Source organism: Palaemon carinicauda, chromosome 10, assembly GCF_036898095.1.
Source record: "Palaemon carinicauda isolate YSFRI2023 chromosome 10, ASM3689809v2, whole genome shotgun sequence".
NCBI lineage: Eukaryota > Metazoa > Arthropoda > Malacostraca > Decapoda > Palaemonidae > Palaemon > Palaemon carinicauda.
In genome coordinates this window covers 29269903-29287402 of record NC_090734.1, presented here as the reverse complement: position 1 = coordinate 29287402, position 17500 = coordinate 29269903, and positions in this window count along the sequence as shown.

Here is a 17500-nt window from a genome sequence, read left to right as displayed (position 1 = left end):
AGCCTACTTTTACAGGTATGATCTAGCCCTCAGATTGAAGTAGATAATAGTATGCGGATACTATTCCAAGCTTCCTCTTATGCCTCTTAACCGACATCCGCATATTGTCCATACAGAACACTGCATTACTAGGGCTAGCCAACCCTCGTTCAAAATCAAATGTCTGCAAAATGGACCTCCTCCAGCAAGACTCGACCAAATCATCTAGTGCTCGTTTTATGTAAAGGACTACATCCTCACCCATGTTCGATTTTTCAGCTGCAATCATTATGGGCACCATAGAAAGTAATGCCCCGCCTTTTCCCCCATCTTCGCCAAAGGCCATGACACTGAAGATTACCTCAAACTTTACAAGGAAGACATACCAATAGCTGCTTGCTGCCCTTAATGCAGAGAACCCACCATGTTTGATATCCAAAGTGCCCTTTAAGACAACAAAGGATGGCTCCTCGACAAAAGATTCTCTCCTCTACCTATAAAAGCCTTTCGCTTAACCCTTAACCCTCCCTTCTCCCTAACATCAATTCTCAACCACCTATTTCTTCATCCTCTATTTCCACTCCTGAACCTATTCTTAAACCTATACCTGCTCCTACTAACCCTATTCCTAAACCTGAAACTGCTCATGTTAAAACCCTGGATAGGTATGGTGAGTCCTATATGACCCAAGGTTAAAAAAAAAAAGAAGAAAAAAACGTTTTTTTGCCATAATTTTTCATCCGTATTGGTTGTGAGTGATATCAACCTGTGAAACATCAGTTCCGTGTGCGCAGCAGTTGGGTGAGGATTCATTTCATCCCAGCTCTTTTCCTTGTGCTATTTCTGAGATACCCTCGGGTCGAGGTCGACCCATCAATACCTAATTGAGGTTAGTTGTTTAATATAAAACTTTTATACAATTATCGAATGTGCAGTACTGTTTAGGCCTGTATAAAAAAGAAATGCTGTAAATTGTTTGTTAATGTCTTCTATCCCGTATGTTTTTGAAAATTAGCTTATAATTTCTCCTGTTTTTTTCAGGTTTTACCATTATGATAACTTAATTATGATCATTATTTCATTATTTTTCAATTGCAAAACAATCTATAAACTCCATTCTAGCTACCATAGTATTTTTCTGCAAATCCTGGAACAATTATATAAGTTAATGACTCGCTAATATTGACATATCTTTCTCCATTTCAAGTAACAGATTTGACCTTCCCAGCTGGTGTGGTTGGCGGCCATTTTGTGAGCATATCCAACACAAGCTGGCATAGCTCTATGTATTCCTCTGTTTTATAAAAATTGTGATATTTTCATGCATAAATACCATGTTCAGCAATGGATATAAGGATTTGTTCCGAAAATTTCATGATATAACTCAACGGAAAACAAAAAATACCCCTTTACAAAACATTAAATAATATTTAAGTACAGATTCTTTTACAATTTTTTATTTTTATTTTGTCCGATAATAATAAAATTTCCTGTCAAAACTTCAGCCACTTTCTATGTCATTTACCTACCCCAAAAAAATGTTGAAAAGAGGATTGATTTTTTTAGCCAAAAAACATACACTTTTTTCTCATTCCAGGAAACGTTCCCTTTTAGTTCCTCTCACCCATGGATCTCAATATATGTTGCTAGATTATCATAGAATGAGTGCTTCGTATAGTTTGAATTTATTTCCATATTTATATTTTAGGTGAATTTCTTTGTAAAGTAATTTTTTTCTATAACTATTTTTCTAATTTATTTGTAATAAGTATTTATTTCAATTTTAGCTTACATTTACTTTTATTGAAGAATTGAATATTCATTGATGTTCGTTTTAATAGTCAAAGGTTGTGAATTGCTTTGTAAATGAATTTCTTTATGAATTTTTTTGGGATCTCGTGCCAAGGAGGACCCATCGATACCTAATTAAGGTGGTCAAATGACGATACCTATCCAGGGTTTTACTCCTATATGTCAACCTTCTCTTGTTAATCCTAGTCCTAAATCTTAACGTGCTCCTGTTTCTATTCCTACTGAACACATTCCTCCTCCAAGCAACAGCCTTCCTAACCCTCACACCAACCTTTAAGATCCTGCTGTTGGTCTAACAGTTTCCCAATTTGACAACTCCCTCTTTCTCACAAAAAAATTGCGTATACGAGCTAATTCCTTGCTCAAGACCCAGCTGACTACCCACATAACTACATTATTCATGAACAATTTAATGCCTTTTCTCCCCTGAGGATAGGAGACGGTATTGACTCTCATGCTTCCCTCCAATCTTCCTAACTCAACCTAACTTTCCTCTATTCTCTTGCTTCTGTACAGTGGTCCCCAACAAGTTTTATCTGCGCTAGTATTTTTTATATTAGCGTATTATACTTCGTTGACCAGCTTACAGTAAGGAAGTTACTCTATTCTAATACCTAAACTTTATTCTATGTCCAAGTCCCAGCTCATTCTGTTATAACTTTCACTTTCACAATATCTTCCGACTTATATAATCAATCTATTTCACAACATCAACTAACTGATATAACCTATCACGTTTGCAATATTACCTCACTTTTTTATTGTTTCTTTCACATTATTATTGCCCATCACCGATTATTATATCCTTAATCCTTTCCCCAATGATTTCCTTTGGACATTAAACCACTCTCTCACACACACCTATCTACACCGTATTTTCCATTTTTTTTATTCCCTTTATCTTTGGTGAATTGCTACTTCTCTTTTTCTTTTTTATTTCCCATCTACCCTTTTCACATTATCATTCACATTACTCTTTTTCGCATTTTTCATCTTCCTCATTCCATATCTTTCTCCTCTTATTCCTTTTCTTATTTCCTTTCTTTTCTCTTTGACATCCTTAAATTCACCTGATCTGCAATAATTTTTTTTTCAATTAGCTTAGGTTCGGTTTGGAGAGTTCTAAAACGAAAGAACTTCATTGTTCACTGATTGGCTACTACCCCTGTCTTGTTTCTATCTCTCAGAGTATCCTATTATGTCATCATTCCCTTTCCGTGATTTCCTTATGTTTCATGCTCTGTTCCCTCTTCTCCTTCGTGTTCAGCAGTAAGTTTTCGGTCACAACAACGAATTTTTATTAGCTGTCTTCCAACGGTCGTCTCTCCCTCTTGTACACCCATCCAAGTCACCATACTCTTTTTTTTTTTAAAACCATCAATATTCTTGGGCTGATACACAATCCACTATTTCTCGGTTTGGTTTCTTGCTAAGTGTCCTGCTACATCATTTTCCTTCAACCTTCCTGTCCCTTCCCACCTCCTGGTTGGTCATTTTTCCCCAATCCCAAAATACAGCTTTTTGATTGACTGCAGCCAATCTGATTCCTTTCTCCCTGTCAACTAATCCAAGCTACTACCCTGTCTTTCAACTCTTTAATTTTTTCCAATCTCTGCTTGGCTCCTGACCATGACTACTTTTCCGTACTGACAACTGTTTTTTCATTTATCCCCCTATGGGTTGCCAACGCATGAGCCCGTCTCTTACGGGTATCTTCGCTATGCATAGGGCTATTATAAACTTTTTGTAATAAGGAAAATGAAGTGTATGTTCTAATGTTTCATTATCTGTTGACATAGGCCATAATTACTGTCTTATGTAAAACACGTCTTTTTGAATAAGCTGTAAGTGGATTTGTATTTTAATCCAGTAAAAGAGAATTTTAAGATGTCTACGTCTACAAGGTGTAACACAGTAGGCACTGCAGCTTTGAAATATGAATCGTTGGAAGAGTAGTGTTAAGGAAAAATATACACAATAACAATGAATGCAAAGCTTAGAAGAAAAAGTAAGGTACTCTAACCAAGTTATTAAGTAGAGTATTAGATGAATGGAAAAAGCAATGTGCCACCACAGCATCTCGGTCACTCATGAATGACACTCAGACACACATGCATGTGAACACACATGCAAATCTGTGCAAGACGACTCGAAACATTGTATTTTGAAAAGGGCTAAAGCTTCAAATAGGTTTTATGCCTTTCAAGCACCAATGGCCTTATGAATGGTTTTAATTAATCAAAGAATTTAGTGAAAGTTTGAAGTAGCCACATATGGAGAATCAGAAAAAGAAAAAGCAATATGATTAATAATATTTCTTGAAGATGATCCGGTAATTATGGTAGATTGTTGGCCATAAGACAGTTCAAGATGTTATACTGTAATAAAGGAATAACTAACTGAGCAAAAACACCTTGCCTGATGCAAGAAAAGGTGTTACAAAAGAAAATGTATATGTAGTTATGGTGATATAAATAAATTTGTACTGCCTGTAAGTAGGTACTGTCATGGAGAATAACCCTGCCAATCCTGGACAGATGGCATTCATGGGAACAATGTATACATGAAGCTAACCCAAAATCTGTGGGAAAGAGAGAGAAGTCAGCAGGGGTAGAGACTCACTAGGTGTTGGGAGTGTGGTGTAGAAGGACAGCAACGAGTGGAGTGCCCCACTCAGTGATTTCTTCATAGTTATTGCTGTCAAGCTTACAGTCACCTATTTCGGGATTCGCCGACGAAAACGCTGAGAGCAGCCAGCTGTTGTACTCATCTCTAACCCAGTATCCGAGGAAGAAGAGGAAGAAGAAGGGTGATACGAACACCAATGATCCCCTACATAGGAGCAACTGCAGTCAAAGAAATAGTGATCATAAACACTGTGCCACTGTGTCTCATCCTTCAGTAACCTATCACATCACCACCATGAAATAGAGAATGAAGCATGATGTGACAGTATTGCAAGAAAGTTCATTTGCCAATGCCACTCATCTCAGGACCCATTTTTTTTATTCAGAGTCCTAGTGATCAGGATAGATCTGCCAGATAAGTGGATCCAAGCCTTCATCGACACAGGGGAAAGCATTTCGCTACTTTAACCTGCTACAGTCAGTGACACCATCATTCTTGACACGCCAGACTGAGATAAACTACAGACAAGACATAAAACAACAGTGAACTTTTACGTGAGATCTGTGAAATTTGGACTTTTTTCTTACCTATCTTAGGTATTTCAGGTATCTAGAGTCTACTTTGTCTCCACTTTTTTTATGAATAACCATATATCAATTAGCCAGAAAAAGTTGTGTCTTGGCAGTTCATTCTGCTAATAGAAGGCTATGAAAAAGCAAGTGCCTATGCAGGAAGGGATATACAATTGTGGAAGATAATGGCAGTACTTGAAGAAGAGGAAATACTGGACCACGAAGTGCTTACAAGTATAACAATGACCACACCATGGCCTCTCCTGGAGTGAAGAAAGGAGTAATGGACACACATAGTCTTAGAGGGTGTGTTAGAAATAAAAGGAAAGGGCCGAAATTACGATAGGTAAGTTAGCAAATAAAATATATGTTATAGGAAGTGATTCTATGATTGAGTTCGAAATATTTGAAAATACCAATGACAGGATCTTAGGAGCCATGACTCCAGGTTGCACAGACGAACATACTAAAAACTTTAATTGGAAAACCCAAACAATGCTCGCCAGAATGTCATCCTGTAGTTAGTAATATTGTTAATAGTTAATTCCTTTGTAAGTTTAATTGGAGATGATCGACTTCCTTTTAGTATTAAAAATTGGGCATACATAGACAATCCGGAAAAACCCTCATAGTGTACCTATTGAAATCCAGTGAGAAATAAGAATGAAAATTAGTAAATTGAGTGTTTATGGGGCTATCAAGGACAGTTAATTCCTCTTGGGTTCTCCAAGTTTATCAGTTAGGAAAAAAATGATGCCTTGTTAAGATTATGTCTGTATTTTAGGATCTTGAATGAAGTCACTATGGGCGGTATATTTGTATTGTATTACAAGGTGTGATTTCGAACAGAAAATATATGATTTCCTATAGTAAATAACGTGATTTAACCGACTTTGACCTTCATTTCAACCGGAATCAAACAGATCAACCAATCCGACTAATAGTATATCCAGTTGTGTTGGAAAATTTAATGTTGTTATTTTTTTATATAGAATCTTGGCCACTGTGTTGAAAATGTTCCAGGTATTATTGTGAACATAAAAAAATATGTTGCCAGTTTTTTCATTTGGTCCCACATGACTTTCTACTACAGAAACTAAAGTCACTAAAATCGAGCAGTTCGATCAAGATTGGAAAATAGCGCCTACATACATATAGGTTTAGATATGTTTCTGCATGATATTTTTGTAGTTTTTGGGGTATTGTGGCACTATAAAGGTAGGTATATAGTGAATAAATTGTGATTTAATGTTATTCCTGTTTGGAAATGTTGAATTAATCTTCAAATATTCGTTTCTTTACAGGAGTGAATAAAAGTTCTGCGCCATCACTGTGAACAATATAAACAAAGATGCCCATCTCTTTAACTTCTGGAGAACCACCAACAAAAAGACCGTCAATTGACTTCAATCGATGTCTAAAATGCCAAGGGGAAAAATGGACGAAAACTAAAAGCAAAGGAAAAGAGCTGGAAGTACTGACATGTCCTAAAAGCGAAAGTTATCAGAACTTCCTTGACACTATGGAGCTCCGAGCTGAATATGGGAATCAAGACTTTGTTCAATTAAATCAACGGATGCGCGGTTTATCAGCAGAAATCCTGAACGACAACCATGCTGTTTGGCACAGAACATGCTATAGTGAAGTCACACACAAGGGACACACTGAGAGAGACCAGAAGCGCTATGAAAAGGCACTTACAACAAGCGACCCTGGTATGTTGTCTTACAGGAAAGGTGGGGGCCGACCCACGTCATCAACTGCCACTCTTGCGTCTGACAGAGATGCAGGTGTTGATTCAACCAATAGAAAGCTCACACGATCTCACGTGAGTGCATTTAACAGAGAACTATGCTTCTACTGCCAAGAAATCAAACACACCAAAAAACACGCCAGGGCAGGATCCACACCAGAGGAGCTTCATATATGTAGAAGTGCAGACATTGGACAATCAATCAAAAAAATTTTTGATGCCAGTGACAAAGACTTGTGGAAGCTAAACATGGCCGACATCCTTGCAGATGGAGACTTTCTTTCCAGGGACATCAGATACCACAAAAGCTGCCCTACGATGCACTGGCAACGCTATTTGCAACATCCCCAAAGACCCAGTACAAAGAAGGACCATTCGAATGAAGATACAGTGGCATTCAAATCAGCTGAGATAGAATTTTTCGCCGAACTACGAGAGCGTTTGGATAATGGAGACATTATAACACTGACCGATGTTGCTGCATTGTACTCTGACATGATGTACGACCATCGAATTCCCGACAAGCAAATCTCACAACAGGCACTCTTAGCAAAAATCGAACAAAATATTACCAATTTCACAATCACTGATGCCAGAGGAAGGAAGTCCGCAGTGATACATTCCAGGGAATCTGGTCGGTCTGCCATAGACCAGGCAATGGAGGAGAGAGACCTGAAAGCAGACATAACAGCAATCTACCGCTGCTCAAAGGTCATCAGACAATCAGTGCTACAGACCAGAAAAGAACATCCGTGGTCCTTTGATGGTTCTTTAGTTGGATGTGGCGAAGCTGGTGTTCCAGCTGTACTAATGACATTAATGCGATGGATCTTGCAAGGGGCAAAAGCTGCAACAACAGAGACACGTACTGAACTGTTGCATAAATCATGTCTCGTTCTGTCTCAATCCATCGTACAGGCTTGCAACACAGACCGACAAGTGGCACTCATCCCACTTTCATCTGTCTCCAGATTTCGTAATACGTTTGAAAGCCCTTATGCTATAGGACTCTCGTTACACATGTACCACAACTTTCGAAGTCAGAAGGCGGTGTCTCTGCTGAACATGTGTGGCGCTGGGATTTCATATGATAGAGTCACAACAATATGTGACACCATCGCCCATGCTGTTGCCAAGAATATCAAAGAGTAGGGTGTATATGTACCACCAGGTCTTCTGCGCAATAAGAGGATACGGGCTTCACTGGACAATGTCGACAAAAAAGTGGACACCCCAGACGGAAAAGGAAGTTTCCATGGAACGGCAATGGCAGTATATCAGTGATCAGGTCAAGGCGAAACAGTGGTCAGACCTGTGCAGTTCAGTGAGAGTCCAACGTCTGAGTCTCTACATGATGTGCAACCCACCATACTCAACTTGGCTACATGTGACATAGAAGGCAGTCCAAAGCCCAGGACCAGCCCACACTATAGCAGCTACAAGATTGGGGTGTATGACGAGTATTACATGAGATCATAAAGCAGTGACATACAGTGGATGGTGGCACGCTTCTTTAATAGACCTGGAGTCCAGGAGCTTGGCTCAGAAGTATCCCCAGGAGACAATGATGAACGCGAAGATCAACCAACAACTGACAGGTTAAACAAGAGACAGTTTGTGCCTGTTTGGTCTGCTTACAACTCTCTCACCCACGTGCCACTAGCTACAGATGCTCCCGCAGTAATTGATCAAGCCTTTGGTCTTCCAATCATCAAAGCTCCTGCTCATTAATGGTCCACTTTAGTTACATCTCTGGAGAACTTGTATAGGTTGAATGAGCTTGTGACTGGCCCAGACAACAAACTGGTGGTAACCATGGATATGGACCTGTATAAACGAGCTCTAAAACTCCCATACCTGGATCCGCAGTACAAGGACAAATGGGTGTTATGCCCTGGCGGGTTCCACACAGTGTTGTGTTCCTTGAGGTGCTTAGGCAGGACGATTGAGGGGAGCGGTATTGATGATGCATGGCAGGAAGCAGACATATACAGCAGTGTTACTGTTGCCCAGATCATCAGTGGCAACCACCATAATAGGGCTTTTCAAGCTCACCAAATAACACTCAAAGCTCTCTTTGACCTATGGTTTAGTGCATTCTCGGATGACCACCCGACAGTGTGTGATTCACTACGTTCAGCTGCACAAGAATTGACCGACGCATGCAAGGCCAATTTTGAAGTCTGTACGGCACACCAAACATTTGCAATGAAGCTGGAGTCCATGAACCTTGAAAAGCAGCTTCATGACTATGATGACCAAGATCCAATGTACAAGTGGGCGCGTATGTACATGAAACAGATGATGGTTCTGCTGCAGTTCCAACGCGCTACACGTGAGGGTAACTGGTTTCTCTACTTATCAGCACTAGAAAAGCTCTGTGTCTACTTCTTCGCGTACAATAGATTGGATTATGCGCAGAACATACCCGAATACATAGCTCGAATGCAAGAGATACAAACCACAGATCCAATGATTTGGCAAGAGTTTGTAAATGGTGACTTCACAGTGAATACAAGCAACACTATCCTGTTCACTCGTATTGCAGTAGACCAGGCAATGGAGCATCAAAATAAATCTACCAAAGGTCAAGGAGGAATCTCTGGAATAACATCAAACCCAAAGACTTTGCTGAAGTTCTGTCTCACTGGTCCTGAGTTGGCATGCATTGCTTCCAAAAGTTAACAACTGGCAGCAGTGTCCAACAGTGCTACAATACAACAACAGCACCACTGCCTCTCTCAGGCCAAAGTTCGTCGCCAGGAACAGGCAATCACACAACTGAAGAAGGTACTGTCGCCATGCAACATCTTTAGTGGATCAAAAGGAACTGAGACTGGGCCCGCCAGTGATGCAACGACAGGTCGGATGTTCAAGCTTCTGTCGAAAGAGATCATTCCCGACAACATCAAAGAAAGCATTCTGTCCACAGAGCAGATTGGCATGGATGCATACAGAAGTTTCATTGAAGATCGTCTGATTGGCAATGGAAACCTGTGGGCCAAGATGACAAAGGTTAAACTGCTGTCTTGGTCAGCAACTGCCAAGGAAATTAAACTGAAAGCCGGTTACCAAGTGATCACACTAAAAGCAACATCATCACTGTTTGCTAGGATGCTGGTGATAGCACGATCCTCAAGGGATGACATCAACTTAGAGGATGTGATTGGCACCCACGAGTTTGTGTACATAAACAGGTTACTGATGCAACCAGATGGAGCAATCCACCCGACCACTGACAAGAGCATGGTAATCCACCTGCTGGAGAACCTTCTGGAGCCAGATGACAATACAACCCCAGGAACCAATGCTCAGGGCACCAACGATGAAAACGAGGGTTTCCGTCTTGTAGTTGATGGCATGGCTGTATTGCATGAGTTGATGGCTGTCAAGAACGTCAAAAACTGCAAGGATTTAGGCACATCATATGTCAAGTTGATTGACTCAAAAGCTCGAGGTTATGGCCAAGTGAGGATCATCTTTGATAATTACACCATAGTATCTTCACTCAAGGAGGGCACACGGGAGAGCCTCAGAGGCAAGTCCAAGGGAATCAATTCCTACATTGTAGAAGATGCAACTTGTATCTAAGACAAAGGTACATTTCTTGCAAGCAATGAGACAAAGGATTCACTCACTTTGTACCTGGCACAACAACTCATCAACCAGAGTACTACGAAGAACCTAGTAACCGTGACACGCAGCAGCATTATGACAAACTCTGAATGTCATGTATCTACAGGTGTAAGCACCCACGAAGAAGCTGACACTCTGATGATATTACACGCTGTAGAAGTAGCAGGAACAGGATTTGAAGTCCACATATACTCACAGGACACTGATGTTCCGCTCTTGGCTCTTCGTAGGGTGCCAATGCTTGGTACGCGACCATCAATGATCATGGGCACCGGAGAACGCCGTCGCATCATCCAGCTGAAACCCATCTATGACAAGCTTGGTTCCGACAAAGCATCAGCTTTGATCAAATGGCATGCGCTGACTGGATGCGATACAACTGGGCATATACAAGGCAAAGGAAAAAAAGGATGCTTCAAAGCTTTCCGTAATGCCAGTTCAACCGTACTTGCTGCACTGAATGGGCTTAGAGAAGGAGCCGAACCATCAGATAGTGTGGTTGAAGGGTGTGAAGAATTCTTATGCTCACTCTTCTGTCCTAAGCAGCTCCATATCCCCAAGGCAAAGAATCTCAGGTGGTACCTCTTCAAAAGGCTAAGATCTGACCAAGGAGTAGACATGTTACCACCGACACATGGAGCTTGGCTCGAGCACATCCGACGCGCACATATTCAAGCAAGTGTTTGGTCACAAGACCTGGTCTTAAATCCAGTCATACCAAATCCTCTCATGCTCGGATGGCAAATGCAACATGAGAAACTGATGCCACTGCTATCAAAGGAAGCACCAGCTCCAAAAGCAGTTCTTCAACTCATTCGAGCAACTGCGGATCCACTAACATCGATTCAGCCAACAAGTGTTCGCGCAGATGCTCTTGCAGACAAAATAATCTTGTGTGCACTGAATTGTGCAACTGTACAGGAGATGACACATGCCAGAACACTAATCCTATCACAGATGGCCAGGATATTGAAGAGGACTGACGTCGTTGACATTTGTGGCTGTAACTTGAAACAGCGGATCATTAACATTTGTGTTATTCTTTTGCAATCAGAATTACTTGTTAAGTTGCTAGAAGCAGAATCTTTTGGTGTACATTTATACCATAAGTACAAAATAGTCACACACTATTAGTCTTTATCACATATTTTCCAAAACTGGATAATTATGGCCATTTAAAATTGTTACACACTGTGAATAATTTGAAAATATGTTATTTTTGCGGAATTTTTACGATATTATTTGTTGATGCTGAAAATCAGTCTGGGACCACACAGAAAAACTGGCAACATAATTTTCCCTGTTTGATGATGTATTTAGATGATAATAAAACTTGTTGCCAAGATTCTATATGAAAATATGGCTTCTATACAGAAGCCGATATACTATAACTTTAAGTTGACGAATTGGTTGATGTTATTACGGATGAAATGAAGGTGAAAACCGGTTAAATCACGATATTTCCTACAGGAAAACATACAATTTCTGTTAAAATAGTTAAATATTATCACTGTTGACATATATGTTGTGTTAAAATATTTAAATATAAGCGCTTGTTCAACGTTGTACCGAGAACGATAACATTAGCAACGTTACCAATGATTCACAGTGCTGCCAACGATGGCGAATGGTACACAGAGTTACCAACGACACGATGACATTACTAGCGGTAAAAATGCTAAATATTTCCATACGCATTTTAAATCATTCTTCCATATAACTATTAAACAATATATAAAAAGTACAAAAAGGGCACAGAACCTAACAAAGCCACCTAACCTGGCCTAGAATTACCTCGGTCACAAAACATATATAATGACTATTGAGGCTTGACTTACTTTTAAGAAGAAAACGACGAAACTTCTGGGTCACGGGAGGGTGAGATTGACAGATTAACTGGTAGACGACTTTTCCCCAAAAATGTACCTTTATAGGAAGTAACGGTATAACCACAACGATGTTTCTTCTTAGTTTTAGGTATGATGGATTCAGAATTACAATAAAACACGTGGATGTCTTCCCTATAAGGTAAAAGAGAACGGCATTTGGGGCACTGTAAACGCTGAGGAATTACGTTGTGTGATTTAAGGAAATAATCAACATTGACTGAAAAATCATAAAAATCACCATTGAATTTAGCCACTGCTTTTAGGTACAGAATACTGCAGCCGTTACAAGTTTCTATAACTTCCTCCATCGAAAAATACGACAAAATAAATCTCACTTGAAATGACGCACACCTTACTGGGTCAAAGGTTACAACTTACAACGCAAAGGGGCATGAACACACGACTCAAAGAGATAAAGGAAGGAGGGGGGTAGGGAAATCTCTGTAGGCAACCCCGTTGTGTATACTTTGAAAAGGCATCGGTTGGTGATTGGTTAAGGGAAAAACAAAGGAGACTAGCGGGTAAACATGAATGAACTAAATAGGGAAACTAGTCCAGAGAGAGAATTTATGTGAAACAGAGGAGTGAAAAGGAAATAGCAAAATATAAGAAATAAAAACAAAATAGGAAGATAAAATGGAATGAATGTTAAATAATATTGAATGGGAATATAAAATGAGATGATTTTACCGTGAATGAACTGGATAGGGAAACTACTCCAGAGCAAGTATTTATGTGAAACCGGGGAGAGAAAAGGAAATAACCACAGAAATAAACCCAATATAGGAAGATAAAAGGGAATGTATGATAAATAATATTGAATGGGAATATAAAATGAGATGATAATACGATAATAAAAAGAGTAATTGGTGGGGGGGGGAAGCTTCTGCGCAGGGGGAGTGATATTTGCGCAGACCGAAAACTGGTATGCACGAACGAAGGTACAAATGGGTGCTGATGTTAGCATGGAATGCTAACATTTGATCTACATCAGACGTTGGCAGCACTGGTTACTGTATTTTTTTCATTAAATATTCTTTGCAACGGCTCCTCCAAAGTTTACCCAGTTATAGTGTTTTGTATTTTCCTCCGGTTATAATACATACAAGAAGGTAATGTATAGAGAAGAAAAGGCTTGTTTTACGTTTATATATCGATTCCCCAGTATGTTTTCCCCACCCAAAACCCCGAGTTCCCACTGGGGTCCCCCATTATCGGAGGATATATATATATATATATATATATATATATATATATATATATATATATATATATATATATATATATATATATATATATTTCTGAAACTATTCATTTGCGACGGGAACGAGTGTCATTTTCGAAGAGAGCGTAATTTTTTCTATAAGAAAAAGTAGTTGTTTTCCTAGGTTACATTGCCCTGTAATACACTGCAATGAAACCCTAAGGGCAATGCATTTCTAGTGCCCTAGATTGAAAAAAGTACTCGAAAAAATACGTGATAGAACAGATTTTCCAACTCTCAATTTAAAATCTGGATACTATCAATTACCCATTCAGGAGGAGTAAATGTAAAACAGTATTAATATCCAACGACCCCACTTATTTCAGCATTTTTTTTTCTCTAATTGATTGAAAATGCTCCCAGACATTTTATGGAGTAATTATAGAAGTATTACCTCTTTTAATCAGCTATCATGTTCTCTTTTTATCTAGAAAATATCATGATTACAGGGAAAACGGCAGAAAAAAAAACATAACAATACCTGTCGTCTTGTAAGCATTGAGCCATAATCGTACCAAAATAATTAAACCAAAGTAGAGATTTTACGATAATCAGGTCGAATCTTTAGGTAATAAAATAACTCTAGAAGGTATTTAACCTTACGCAGTCTGGTAGAAGTTATTAAACATTTCCCAAACGGCCGTGTACCCTTAGGAAGTAGTTGATTTCCTTGGCATCGAGGGGAATTTAACCAATTGAAAGTTACCTTAACTAACGATGAGTTATTCACATATCGTAGATTTGATCGTCTGATTTTGGTGACAATAGATTGGAATTGTATAACAAGTGGTGGTGGGATCTTTCAATGAGATGATGAAGGTAGTGAGCAACCAACCTATTCTCGTTCTAGACCTTTAAAGGGGCCAGAAAAGAATTATAGTTTCTTCGATCGAGAGGCTTGCCATTTTATTAAGTTCTGGATTGGCAAAGGTTCTTTTTATTAGATCAGCCGATTCACTTGTAAACCAATCATCGGCCCTTACATAATTGCATTTACAAGGGAGACTTGATGTCAAGACAAGCAATTTTAATTGAAATACTATTAGAGTTCATCATAAATGGGTTTGCCACATAGAGGTTAAAGTTTACCAAGTAACTGGTGCTCTCTCAAGAGTTGCAGTAATCGGATAAACTACTAGGTCAAAAAAGAGGAATGAAGAACGACCCAAAATATTGAGTGAGTCCTTCAAAATAGAAAACGAGAAAGTTTTCCCAAGAGGCAACCAGGAAAAGGGATACGTGAGAGAGAGAGAGAGAGAGAGAGAGAGAGAGAGAGAGAGAGAGAGAGAGAGAGAGAATCAGCGGATATGTTAGCGAGAAAGATAGAGAGGGAAATGATCAACATGAATGTATGTGGGTAAAAGAATGCATGATATGGGTTGTCGAGAATGAGTACCCTGATGTTACAAGTGTGATTTATATTAGATGCTGGCACACACAAGAAGTCCGAGAGGGACAGCAAAAAAGAAAAAAAAAAACAATAATGGAAAGAGAGCAAGCAATGATTAAAGGATAATTAGACATGTACCCAAACTTTCTGAGTGTGTCTTATGTGATATTTTTCACAGAGCATGATATCTTATGTCTTCCTCATGAGAAGAGGAGAGGTGGATTATGCGCATGTTTAGTTTTCCCTCCCTCTTTAATTAATCGAGCCATCCATATTGTACTTATAAGTCTGTATGCAAGGGATCTGGAGATTAACAGAACATGAAGATCATGGGAATCCTCCAAAATGTTTTGTAATTAAAAAATCTACCGACAGGTATATGAAATGTCATGCTTGTAACTGTTTAAAAAAACATGAAAACTCTGTACCAGAAACCAGAAAGTGTTCTGTGATTCTTGTTAAATTTTACATGGTTCAAATTAACGTGAAATGACCATTTCCTTTTGGTATAACACAACATGAGTATATATGTGTATCTATGAATTCCTTTAGTCGACACATTCATATTTACGCATTGTTGGACAAATTAGCAAATTCGTTACCTAGGCTCTGTGCTCTTAAATTATAATGTTCATTTGGTTGGATTTTTTTATTCATGATGAAGGCCTCACGTTTATGAATAAGATGGGGAAATTGGTCACGGACTTAATAAAAACTTTATATTTTCAATTGACTGCATATCGGTCTTAAGCTAATGGCATAGTGGAATGAAATAATAGTAAAGTGACTCTAATTTTACGCCAAATGGCCGATGACCTCGGCATTGGCACCCCATGCTTTCTACGGTTATGGTAGCCTTGAATAATGCATATAATTCATCACTGAGAGTTACGCCTTTATTTTTAGTGTATGGACAAGATCCCTTATTACTGTACATGGTCCTGATAACTTCATGGTATTTGCATAATTATTCTCGTGAGCAATACCGAGTCTGGTTATTAAATCTATAAGGATGAGTAATTAGCGCAATCAAAAAAAAAAAAAAATTATAACGGACGGTTCAACAACGCACTGGTTATGGTATTTATGGGTGACCAACTGTATTTGAAACGATCACAACATAGGAAACACAAACTAGAGCCAGCGTATTTAGGTCCGTACCAAGTAAAGATGGTAAAATCAAGAACAATAGAAATACAAAATATTATTAGTGGGTCAGTGTCTGAGTATCATTATGTACACATATGTGTTGTTCCGGAAGTTGTAGGTTTTAAAAGTGACCATCAGAGTGTATCATATATATCCGTAACCGCAACATTCCATGAGTTAATGAGAAGGATTTGGTTCCTTTTGAAGGGAACTACAGTCTTCTTTTGACACGTGTTCTAGATATACTCGATGGTAAAGATTTTTGTTTTTATGTGTTTGTTTGATGTAATAAAGTAAATGTTTAACTGTATTGCTGTGTCTAGCAATACGTATGACATACTTATGAATGAGCGTGATATGATAAAATAAAAGGTTATATGGTACCCGTCAGGCATTAGCTATATTATGAATTCATCTATATGATTCATGGCAGCGGAGACGAGGGACGGTGCTCGAAGGGCAAATAGGATCGACTTATATTTCAGCCTTGTGGTGTTTCAATGTGAGATAATGTGATTGTTCGGTAAGTGGCAAATGACCAACGAAATCATCGAGAATCAGTAATGTAGTTTTAGTAGGGATTATAAGAATGACAGAACATGATAATCCTTTTTTTTTTATCTCCCAAATTTGACCGTAAATACGGGCAAGTAAAATCGAGAGATGAAGGAATGTCTATATCTACCCCTATCAATGTGTGAGAATTTACTACCCTATCAACGTCACTATTCACTCCATCAACGACGCCTGAGGCAGCCAATGTAAATCTACTGCCCCTCCAACTAAACAAGATTTTCTATATCTAACGACGTAGCTGACCGTTTTAACACCAATGATAATAATAATGACTACCACTAACAGGTAAAAAAAAAAAGTTTCCCTCAAGAAAAACTTGTTTACCTTTTTTGAGCTGTAGCCTCTCTAATTTTCATGGACTAGAATATGATGATTAATCCCCTCAGCTCTTTGAAAATAATGAGAATAATAGGACATATAGCCACGATTGTTAACATTGTTCGAAAACAACTAATTAAAAACAAATATTTGAAAACAATTATTTGAAAAACAATCTCCAATGAAAATTAAAAAAAAAAAAAAAAAGTTACCAGAAACAGAATTATTCTAAATGATAATCATTCGAAATACAAAATTCTATATTATTATAAACGTTAAAATACAATATTGCAAGCATAGGCTACAAAAGAGAACTTTTTTAAACAAAAAGACTCATTATGGAAAGAAATTCATAATGGAAAATTTACTTATAAACACATGTTATGCACTACAGGGCGCAAACACTCCAATTCTACACACTCGTCAAAGGCTGCCACTATTTTCTTTTTTTTTTTTAGCCTTTTATTTAAATCGCTGTATTTCCTGGAACTCTTTCATATTTGTACTTTTTGCGTTTAGTTTTGCCATTTTAAT